This window comes from Homarus americanus, unplaced genomic scaffold, assembly GCF_018991925.1.
Source record: "Homarus americanus isolate GMGI-L3 unplaced genomic scaffold, GMGI_Hamer_2.0 scaffold40856, whole genome shotgun sequence".
Taxonomy (NCBI): domain Eukaryota; kingdom Metazoa; phylum Arthropoda; class Malacostraca; order Decapoda; family Nephropidae; genus Homarus; species Homarus americanus.
Window position 1 is genome coordinate 539851 of NW_024734615.1, and position 12552 is coordinate 552402.

Below are 12552 nucleotides of genomic sequence, written 5' to 3' on the forward strand. Positions count from 1 at the left end.
CTTAGCTAATTAGTTCAGGAGCTTGGAAGAAGAGAGAATGAGGAGGAGGAGCAAGAGGAGGAAGAGGTGGGAACTTATCCTCTAGTCAACCAAGCAGAAAGTTTGGACGTGAGACTCTGGCCAGGTAACGTGAGTATAATTTTGAGCGAATTTTAACTTTACAAAATGGAGTTTATCGACTAATTATACGTAATTAACCCTTTGCCTCACCTAACCTCACCTAACCATTCTCTTTAGTAATTACAAAAGAAACAGCTTTACTTTTATTTTTCTAAACTAAGAATCTGAATCCACGACCTTTCTTCCCCTGTGCCGTGAGGTGATGGTAGGGGATAGAGTCCATACAAAGAATTTTTTTTTTCATTTTTTCAGAATATTCCCCAAGTGATGACGACTAGTACACTTCCGACACATTCTTGCTTTTGTCAGACAGGGCGAGGCGAGACTGTGTGTGTGTGTGTGTGTGTGTGTGTGTGTGTGTGTGTAGGGCGAGGCAGACTGTGTGTGTGTGTGTGTGTGTAGGGGCAGGCAGAGACTGTGTGTGTGTGTGTGTGGGCAGGGCGAGACTGTGTGTGTGTGTGTGTGTGTGTGTGTGTGTGTGTGTGTGTGTGTGTGTGTGTGTGCTGGGGCGAGGCCGAGGCCGAGACGGGTGTGTCATAGCATGTGTGTGTGACGCTAAAGACCTAACTTTTTGGCAGGAGTTTCCTACAAGATGATCGCTCCATCTTACCTGCCCAGGATATTTCCCACCATTACTTCCCCTCCATTTCTTTCCAGGAATTTGGACATTTTTCTCGGTAAAGGAGGCTGGATACACAGGGCCTCTCTCAGACATTCTTATTCCTGATGATTCTCTGCTCAGTTTATTTTTTTTTTTTAGGGGAGGGGGGGGGTCATACAGCAAACTAAAATAGGAATAGTGTAACAAGATGATAAACACGTAATAGATAGTCTTAACGTAATGATTCATATACCACAGCCAATATACAAAGAACAGGGAGAGGGAATAAACCGAACAATAATTTATACAAGCACAAATAAAATCCTGAATAGAGATATAAAAGAAAACAAATAACTGATGAATAAAAAAACAATTCAAAAACAATGACAGGAAATAAAAGGTTTTATATAAAGTAGAAACAAAATAAACCTTAAAATAGCAACACACAGGAAACACTTAAACCCTAAACCAAGAGGGTAAACAAGGAGAGATAGGAGGGAGAGTTAACAGTAAACAAACGAAAGAGGAAGGGGAAGTGAACAGGAAATGGAAGAAAGTTTAAGGATATGGAATGACAAGGTTTAACAGAGGAGACTAATATGAGAACAGACAGAGAGACAGACACAGAAAGAGAGACAGACACAGAAAGAGAGACAGAGACAGACAAACAAATTATAGAAACAGAAAGAGAAAGAGAGAGAGAGAGAGAGAGAGAGAGAGAGAGAGAGAGAGAGAAAATTGATGTAAGGGAAGGAGGAAGGAAGAGTAAGTGAGAGGAAGGACTTGTTTGATACTCTCTTAATGGAAGACATCTCTCACCGTCACCTACTTCATCCAAACTTTCACCCCCACCCCAAAACCCCTACCTAAGACCCCCTCCCCACCTCTCTCTCTTTCCCCCCCCCATCTAAGCCCCCTCCTGCTCCCCTCTACCACCTAAGCCGCCCCATCCTCTTACCTATTCCACTTTTTTCAGACGTGAGATATCACTGTCTCAGTAGTAGTGTTGCCAACTAGGAGGAAACTCCCTGGAAATCAATTACGAAAACCGTAAATAGGGTTCTGTATGTATAATGAACTTTGAGACGTACACACGACAATTAAACTCAGTGGACTATTTACCAAGTGATTCAATATTAAAGTCACATCTTATAAAACAATTTTCAAAGAAACTTTTTTTTTTTACACAAACGAGTATTTTTTATTTGTTTAGTTTTCATTTTTATGCGAATTATGATTTATAGATGAGGAAAAAAAATAATGAAGCATAATAACCATATAAAATAAGTTTATAATATGAGGTATAACATGAATGGTTAAGGTACCGTGTGTTGGTAACCCTGATGTGAGATCCTCGTGTCGCTTTGTTGAGATGATGCCCAGGATTTGTGACCCAAGAGAGTATAAGAGGCGGGGAGAGGAGAGAGAGAGAGAGAGAGGCAAACCTATAAATAAAACAAACAGAAGATACATTAGAATAGTAGAAAATCACAAAGCTACACAAATCACAACACAAAATAATTAATTAAATAATATCAATAACTTAGCACACACACACACACACCACTCCCGACATACACACACACACACAAAAAAAAACCCCGAGAAATAAAGATAAATATTTTACATTTATCGTCAAGACGAACTTTACCAAGACGCAAGGTAATGCAAGTATATAAAAAAACCCACCTTAACAACAACAACAAACAACAAGTCCACTACAACTACAGGAGTGGGTAGTTTGTGTCAGATTTGCTTAAATAAAGAGTAAAGTTGGAGAGTTGGTAAACACTAAGACGCGAAACTAATTGGCATGTTTTTCAACTGCTTGCCTCAGGGCCTAGCATAACACACACACAGTTTACAGAGAATGAGGGCAAACAGGGATGAAGATGCTGTCTAAAACGCAGATGAAGAATACAAGGAGGAAAGAATAAATAAGAATAGGGGAGAAAGTGATAGAAATTGGACAATCATGGAGGGAAATTATTTGTATACGTAGATGAAGAAGTGGGAAGAGGGAAAGAATGAGTAAAATAGGAAGGAATAATGACAAAAGAGGGTGGAATAAAAGTGATAATAGGACTTACACTGTGACATAGGGTGTTAAAGCAACAGACGAAGAAAACGAGGAAGGAGAAAAGGTAGATTAGAAGGAGGTGATTTGATGGTGAAGTAAAAGCGAGAATAAGACAACTAGTCCTTGTAGGTGATTAAGATGAACACGGAAGAATGAAAGGAGGAGAGGAAGAAAAATGGAATTAGCGAAATATGAAAAAGAGAACAGGACATATATACAGAGAAAGAAGAGAATCCCAGAGGAAGATGTACTGTGTTTGACTGAGTGTCCTCTTCAGTAATTAAACCACTCAGTGAGAATCATTCTTTTAAGATTCTTATTGACGAACTGTATTAAATAGACGACAAATCGATACAACTAATACTGAGTTTGAAGAAAATTAAAAATGGCAACAAGAATGAGTAATTAGGTAAACAACATTGGTAAACGCTGTCTGCTGCCACACTGTGTTTACACCCGGTCTTGTTGTCTGAGTGAGGCCACTTCCTGGAATATGTATAGGTTCGAGTGCTTTGTTTTTCTACCGCTCGCTCTGGAGATGTCTAAAAGAGAGTTTGGAGACTTTCTTCCTTCTTAGGAGATATTTATATAGTATTCTTCGCCTTTAGCCAGTTATAAACAAGTCACTTGAGACGGGAATATGATAGTAGCATATCCAGACTGTGTAGGAAGTAGTGAGTGACTTCCAGCTTCTTGACTCTTTGATGACTTAGACAAAAGACTTCAGAAGGGGGTGAGGTTGTATCCAGAGACAGAAGACAACGTGAAGGCCGCCATCCTCCTCTAACAACTTCCTGTTTTATGTGTTTTTACGTGCCTCACCTAACCTAACCATTAAGGGGCCCCAGACCTAATGAGCTCCCTGTCCTAATGAGCCTCAGTCCTAATGGGTATATACCGAAGTCCTCCAGTACTATCATGATCAGTACCCATTAGAGCCTATTTGACTTACAATTACTGTACCTATATGATTCACCCAATTTTCCCTTTGTCGTCAAGAGTGAATTATCTCTGCCATCTTTTTACCTTTACTTATCTCTTCCCTTAATAAACGTACGTGGACTAGTGTAATTAATAACCTTGCTACGCGCTTAAATACCTTAGTTGTTGAAGCGCAGTAATATCATAACAATTAGGCAATTACTGGATATGTGTCTTATATTTTAATTTATACTTATACCACTGATTGAAGCTTATTAATTAGTATAACATGTATCTCAAACTTGTCTATATTCCCAATAAATTCCAAGCTTTTATTTCTAATAATAGTAATAAAAAATCACTCATGTAGACTAATCAATCTAATGGAACCAAAAAAATTGCGATTATATTCTATGCCAATAAAACAAACCTAATACTCTGGTCATATAATTATTGTTTTGGTTTACTACGGTTTTTTATAAAATATTTAATTTCTCCACAAAACAATTAATTTCACCGTATCTTTCATTTTGCAGCATTGTGTATAATCTTTTCTGACAATAGCATTATCTTCCCTGTACTGAGATTATACTTACTCTAATGAATAATCTTCTGTTCTTATATCCCTCTTAGAATATTAGATCTTCCCTGCCTCCCTGGAATACCATGTTTAATCATAAGAACCTGATCTGTCTCGCCCTCATCACCATAATGTATATGTTTAGAATTTTTTTTCTCTGGAACAAAAGTTAAGTTTGCGATTCTTTAAAATTCACAACACTGGCGATTTCAATTTCTTCCGACTTGTGGAGGAGGAACGGTAGAGGGAGGGCTCTCTCTCTCTCTCTCTCTCTCTCTCTCGTCTATCTTATTCTCGTATCTCCTTCCATCAGCCAAACTTTCCCAATCTCTGCTTTTATTTCCCATTTCCAGCATTATTTCCCATTCTTTTACAGGCTGGCGTTCTACCATTACAAGATCAAATAACAATGAATATGCAAAGACTATGTGGGAATGAGGTCGACTAGACTGGCCCTGTGAATATTTATATCAATGTAGATGTGATATATGATGCTGTAAGTAATTTAATATTTTTTAGTGAGATGATAATGATAAGTCAGGGTAAGAAGGGGAAGAGAGGGGGAGAAAGGGAGAGAGGGGAGAAAAGAGGGATGGGGTGAGGGGAAGAAGGAACGAGGAAGGAAGAAAAGAGAGGGAGGGAGGAAGTAAGAAAAGAAAGAGGGAGGGAGAAAGAAATGAGGGAGGGAGAAAGAAATGAGGGAGGGAGGAAGAAAAGAGGGAGGGAGGAAAATACCCTTATATATATAATTCTTTTTACCTTCCCCTCCTCTCACCTTGCCTCCAAATACAGTTTTATCGACCTCAAGGGATTAATTCAACTTAAAAAAGGTCAACTCATTGTCCTCAAGGGGTGAGTGTATCTTAGTTCTTAGGTTAATAATTCACTGTTGTATGCAATTGTATTTCTCGAGGCTAAGCGCAAATTTTGTTATGTCAGAAGGATGGATATTGGTAACTATGTAAGTGTAGTATATTATTATCTGACGTGGCAAACAGATCGATATTACAGACCTTGAATTGGTCTCTCTCTCTCTCTCTCATATTTTTTGTCTCGCCCTAGTTTCTTTTTTCATATTTTTGTCATTCTCCTTTTCTCTCTCTCAGTCGCTTTTCTCTTCTTTTCTCTTTCGTTATCTTGTCCTCTCTCTCTCTCCTCTTTACCTTTTATCTCTCTCTGTTTAAAGTCTGTTCAATTTGCCCGAGTTAAAAGAAGAGATGGACTTACCTAAACACGGACGCATTTACAGGCACAAGCTGATAAACACTCACGCACAATTTCTAAGTAACCTTCCACTCCAAGAGAGAGCATAGAAAACAAACTGAACAATTAGCAAAACTTAAAAGACCCCCCCAAAAAAAATAAATACAAATAAAGAAAACTAAAATTGTGGTGTTGGTGGATAGCGGCACAGAGGCGATCCATCACCCAGCACAGCCACCAAGTCTCTTAGTTAGTTACCTTTTTTTTTGAGGGGGGGGTGAGTGGTGGTGAGGGTGAGGGGTGAGGTGGGTGAATTGGGGGATGGGGACTTAATTTGTGTGTTGGGGTCTGAACTTTATGATAAATGTTTACAGAATTCATGTCGTCACAAACACAGAGGTCGCTTATACACTGACACAAACACACAGGTAAACAAGACCAGAATACTGAATTTTAATGGTGATCGACGTAAAGATCCTGTAGGTTGGTTCATGTCTTAAGAGGTACATATTTTTCAGGAGAAATGGATTTTTGATACCTTATACCCTCAATAGAAATAAATATTGGAAAATCATCTCCATGCACACCTGTCATCCTTGTACACCGCTACTGAAGGTGTTCCTTGAATAGAAGGTTGACAACACACTGACAATAAAACTTTCACAAATAAAAGGCTACTTAAAATAAAATTACACACTCTCACACACACACACACACCAAGCACGCCGGACTACGCACGACCACACGCACGCACACTCACTGTAAGAATGTTTCACGTGTAGATGTGGTATTTTCATCAATATCCTATTCTTTCTTTGTATAAAAAAGTCACGTATTTATTAATTCTTTCGCGTGTGTAAGATTATTTACACAAGAAAAGTAGAGAGAGAAAGAAGATTGATGATTAGTTAAAGGGAGAAAAAACAGCAAAGTTAAGTCAGATCAAAAGATTCCAGTAGGTAGGTAAAACGTTGGTGAGCGTCAGGTGAGGCAATAGGTGTAGTTTACGCTCATGTGAGGTTGTATGACCCGCCGCCCTCACACTGCCTCCCGCCCACCACTGGCCAGGCACGCCCACCTCACATTCACGTGACGTTCACCTCATGTCTGCCTCATGCTGCTCTTTTACTTATGAATGCTCAGGTCACGCACCCTTGGCTCATACGTCTTTATATAAAGTTCACTCGTATAATTTTTACTAAAAACCAATTTTCGACTTAAAATTATGAGTTTTAGTCATGTGTAGCATTTTGATAGTAAATTTTTCCAAGTCTTTACTGTACCTGGAGTGAGTGAGTGAGTGATAATGTTAATACCTGACAGATAGAGGCTGCAAGACTAATCCAGGTTGTGCTTTGTTGTCCAGGTGATAATATCGAGTCAAGGTGGTGTTGTAAAATGTTGTAACGCTCCATTCAGTCATTCTTGTTTTGTTTACTGGGAACAATTCTATGCCTCACGTAATACAGTAACCTTAATTTGCTTTTGTGGTCAAAGGTCAAAGTTTAGAGTTCATGTCGACTTAAATAGGTCAAATATAACAGACCTAAACACGAGCTTGTCATGTTTTATACTTGATATATCTAGACCTAACACAATTTGTTTACTTATCCAAATTAGTTTAAACTGAACAAAATTGACAATATTTTAGTAGGTGAAAGCGATAGAAAAATTTCCATTCAGTTTAATTTAAATTCAGGATTTCTTGCGTGTTATCATTCGTAAATTTAAAATAAAAATATAATTCTCGAATGAAAATATCTTTAGGAGGGTGAAGTGTGCACGTAATTGGATTGGTAGTAATTAGGGAGCTGGGTAGTTGGGACCTCATTAACTGACGATGTCCAAAATAACATTTTCTGGGCTCTTAATAATAATGATAATAAATTATAATAATAAAACAGTGAAATTCCCGACCAATGAACTCCGACCAATGAACTTCCCGACCAATGAACTTCTCGACCACTGAACCTCCCGACCACTGAACCTCCCGACCACTGAACCTCCCGACCTTTGATCATTCCGAGCCAATTAACCTCCCGACCACTGAACCTCCCGACCACCGAACCTCCCGATTAATGAACATCTCAACGAATGATCATCCCGACCAGTTAATGAACAAGATATTTTTAGGTTAATTTCGTCGGATAATGACTGGATAATGGAACTTCTTGTCAGTTCATTCTTGGATAATCAAGATTCTGTCGTAAGCGTCTCGAGGATAATTAAGTTTATGGTCCATCAGTTCTTGAATTAAATTTCTGGTTAATTGCGTCGTGGATAATTGAGCAATTAGTGACAGGCAAACCATTAGTCGACAAAGGAATGTTAATGACTTTTCCATCGACTGGCAAAGATATAAAGAAGTCATCACCAAGTTTCTTCACTGCCAAACTCTTTTTTCTCTTTTATTGGATCGTAAGAATAATTTTGCAGTTCATCTCTATGCAAGACAGTGCACGAGTAATTGGTACAGGAAACGACATCATTTTCGCTTTTATCTCGAAACAATTGGAATCGTCTGGAGATGATAATCATATATACAGGTACAAAACAAGTTTATTTTTATTATTGGAGAATCTTAAAATTAATGTTTATTATATTTTAAGACAACTAATGAATAGGAAAACAACATCAAAACGAATTTAAAATGCGGTTTGACATCTCCTGAAGGATTCATTCTTGATGTAATACTCGACGAGAAACACACGTCCTTCCACGGTGAGCGCCAGTGTGTGACTGAAACAATAAAGCTAAAAATTGCTAGAGACGGTGAAACAAACGCGCATCGGTGACGTCATAATTCACAAGAGTCTTATATTGACTCTGGTTAACCATTAACCTCTTTACAATGACCAAAATTTTATTCTCACTGATTTGTTTAGGCTCCTGTTCATTGCACGTCATAAAATAGGCCTATAGTAATCATTTAAGGTTCTCGAGGAAAAAAATATTACCTTGTGTATCATATTATAAAAAACAAAACATTATATTCCTCTCTCACGAAAACACACACACACACAAACACACACACACACACAACTTAATTCAATTGGGACTCATTAGTTAAAGCAAAGGTTGAGTGTCACCAAGCAGCGCCTTCCTCGTAAAGTGACAGACAATACAACACAAGACTTATGCCTTCGCGCTGCACTATTGCCTCCGTAAATAATGACAACAGTCTCTCTCTGGCTGGAGACTCAAGTGACACATTATGGCGTCAAGATTCACGACTCTCTCTCAGATCTTACACGGACCACTGAACAAATAATTACCTGTGTGTGTGTGTGTGTGTGTGTGTGTGTCTGAACCTCATCTCTAAAGAGGCTACTGCGCTCCCCCGTCCTTGATATCGATATGTAAACACAGGAGGAAGCAAGGACCTCTCATTCCCCCCGCCCCCCCCCCCTCTCAAACATTATCCTCGAGGCTGGAGGAGGACTAGTGTTGTTAGCTACATCTCGAGGGAAAGACTCCATACTGGCCACCTTGAAGGGCTGGACGTGGTGGAGGGCTAGGCGTTGTGGGTTACTCTGGGGTCCTGAGAGGCAACGAATTAAATAAATAAATAAATAAATATATAAATAAATAAGTAGGATGTATATATCCAGTTTATACAGGAAAATATTACAGTATATAATTACTTAGAGAAATTGGTATAGCCTTCAGTGGTGAGGAAGAATAGTCTCTCCCTCACTAACCTAATGTAGCCCTATTTCTACCGTTTCCTCAGGAGCGCCATATAGTGGAGTGAAAAATCTTGAAAATGATACCTACTCGTTACCATGTGAGATATATTAACCATTTAATAGTTTTGGGAATTGTATGAAACTGCCTCATCCTTCACCAGATAAAGGAGTACTACAGTGTGTTCTACCTAATGGGGGGGGCGTCAGTAGCTGTAGACACAAGAGGAGGAACTTGGATAAACTAAAATACTTCCTCTGTCCTGACTACCTGAGGAACCCGATGCAATTACAACTCCTTCAGGAACTATGTTTACATCGTCGTTAAGGTCCACAAACACAAACTCCTCCGGGAGAAGCAGTGTCTTTAGTCGCCGGGAAGATGGCCAATAAAATCTGAGAGTGATGCATAAACCCAGACCAAATGCCCCGCTAAAGCCGTTATGAGTTTAAAGATAAACTTGTGTGTCTCGACAAGAATAAGTTATGGATGGACTCGAGTCATTTACCGAGGAATCCGGACTCTGAAAACCCAAGCCAAATGCCCGTCCCAAATGCCATTATGAATTTAAAGATAAACTTCAGTGTGTCTCGACAAGAATAACTGATGGATAGACTCGAAGCCTTTTCTTTAAGGACTCACAGGAACTTCCAGCAGTAGATTGGTCCAGACTCCCGACACGAGGCGCCTCTGCTCAAGCGGGAGAGATCTTACCTACATCAAGAATTCAGCGGAAGGACGACATAGCACACATTCTTGGCCTCTCGGGTGCCGGAGATGCAACTCATTAAGAACACGTTACGTACGCTTCAAGAACTAATCCAGAAGTGAGGGATGGAGGAATCACTCCCAGGGTTATATCAGTTCTCCGCCCCCCCCCATGCCCCCTCCCCACCCCCCATGCCCCTCAGCCCCCTCCACCACCTCTATGCCTTCCCAGCCCCCTCCACCACCTCCCCATGCAGTAGCAATAGTGATAGTAACACCAACGGTAGTAAAAGTGGAGGCAGCAACAGTCCAACGGTAGTAATGGTAGAAGCCTCAACAGCCATGAAACTAACAGTAGAGGCTGCAACACCAACGGTAGTAACAGTAAACGCCTTAGCAGTGTCAACGGTAATAACATCAGATATAACAAGAACATAAAATCGTATCAACTTTGGCAGCAACAACAGATAGAGTAACAATATCGACAACAGAAAACATCAGTAAAACAGACACACAGTATAAATTAGCAAACGGCCTGCAACAACAGATATATAAACACTATTATTAACGGTAGGCAAGAGAATAACAACAGAGGGTAATGATACAACAGGTACAGAGTCAACAGTAGCAACAGTAAGACAGTACTGGAGTATCTGTTAGACCCCAGACACTCTAACCCACTCCTGTCACACAAGATGAACACACAGTACTCTTCTCCAGATGCTTTGAACTCTCTGGTATAAGAATTTTTATTATATCTGACGGATTTTCTAACATTCATAAAACAAAATAAACGTTTGTATATACACTCAACATTTGGCTGGATATATTAGGATTGATTTATATCGACTTTATTTTGATATCTTAAAACAACTTCGTAATATATGTTGGATTATAATCTATATGTTTCCAAGTAACCAGAAATGCATTATTTTCTTGGTTTTCAAAGGTTGTTTCATTACATACTGTGGTTTCTTTTAGTACACCGACTCTAACTTAACTGGTAACTGTAGGTGTGACTGTTAACTGTAGGTGGAAGACTGACTCGCTGCACGTGCCTTTGTTAACTGTATCTAAGGCACGGAAGTTACTAATTAAGAGAGACAAAGCTTTTTTTTTTTACCAGTCACGTCTCTACGCCCCTGGCCAACAGTCCTCATCCTGTACCCCCTCCTCTCCCCCTTCCCTTCCTTCCTCTACGTCCCACATCTTCCTGCTTCCCTCCCTTACGTCTCATCCTCCTTTCGCACCCCCTAACTTCCTTCTTCCTTCCAACACTTTTATTTTGTTCTCTCTCTCTCTCATTACCCCATTACGTATCTGCTTTCATCACCCATGTTGTCTCCGCTTCCCTGTTGCCTTCACTCCTTCTCTCCCATGTTGTTGTCTCTCCCGTTTCATCTCTCCCCTGTTGCATCCTCCCCTCTCTTTATTCTCCCTCCGCTGTTTCTCCCCTAACATCACTCTCCATCCCTCTATCTCTTTATCTCCTTCCCACCATCTATCTATTCCTCCTCTCCATCCATTATTACTCCCTCTCTCTCTCCCTCTCACTCTCGTGTATACTCCCTCCCTATCCTCCATCTTATCCTCATCCACTCCCCAGGGCATCTAACTTTCCTTAACTTTGTATAATGACACATCAGCTCAGTTTGACACACGCGAAAAAAAATTATTAACCAAGTTTATTAAAAGAATAATTCCCATATATTCTCCTATTGACAAAATGAACATGAATAATAAAATAAAATAATGCTAATTAGAATAACAAACAACTAGGTAAAGAAATGTTAAGAGGAGAAGGGGAAGGAGGAGGTGGGAAGAGGAGGAAGAGAATAAAAGAAAATGAGAAGACAATAAGGCAGAAAAGAAATGACAAGAGAAAGGAAGGAAGGAAGGAAGGAAGAAATAAAGAAAGGAAGGAAGAAAGGAAGTGGAATAAGAGAGAGAGAGAGAGAGAGAGAGAGAGAGAGAGAGAGAGAGAGAGAGAGAGAGACCAAAATAATCTACCTCACAGAAGTATATATATAAAAACCAGTAACTTCCTCAGTGCAGAGTATGAAGAGAACGATAAATCATATATTAGGGGGAATGGGAAGAAATACTGGGACAGGAGTGGAACAGAAGAGATATATAGACGAAAGGAAGAGAGGAGGGGGTGGGAGGAGGGAAAGGAGGAATGAAACGTCATAGTATACTGCCCATGGGATTTAAAAATGACAGTAGGAGAGAAATGTCATGCATACCAAACAGTGATGATGCGGGGAGGAGGAGGAGTAGTAGAAACGAGATGGAAACTAACAATAACAGGATAAAGTAGCGAAGAAATTATGTGAAATTGGCAGAGACCAGAGCAGAAGAAGGAATAAAGAAGCCAGGTGAAAATATTAAAAGAATAATTTAAAAAAATAAGAAAGATGTAGACATAGAAGTAAAAAATAAACTATAGTAAACTTTAGTATAATCAAATTATTTTCTAAGCAAGAATGGTAGAAATATGTAAAATAGCTCACGAAAGATAGACCTTGAAGACATACAGTAATTGATCGTGATGGAAGGACACAAGAAACAGGAATTAAGAAACAAACAAAAGTAAAATGAGACATCAAAAGTAAAGGTACAGTATAAGTTAAATACGATACAGCCCAGTAA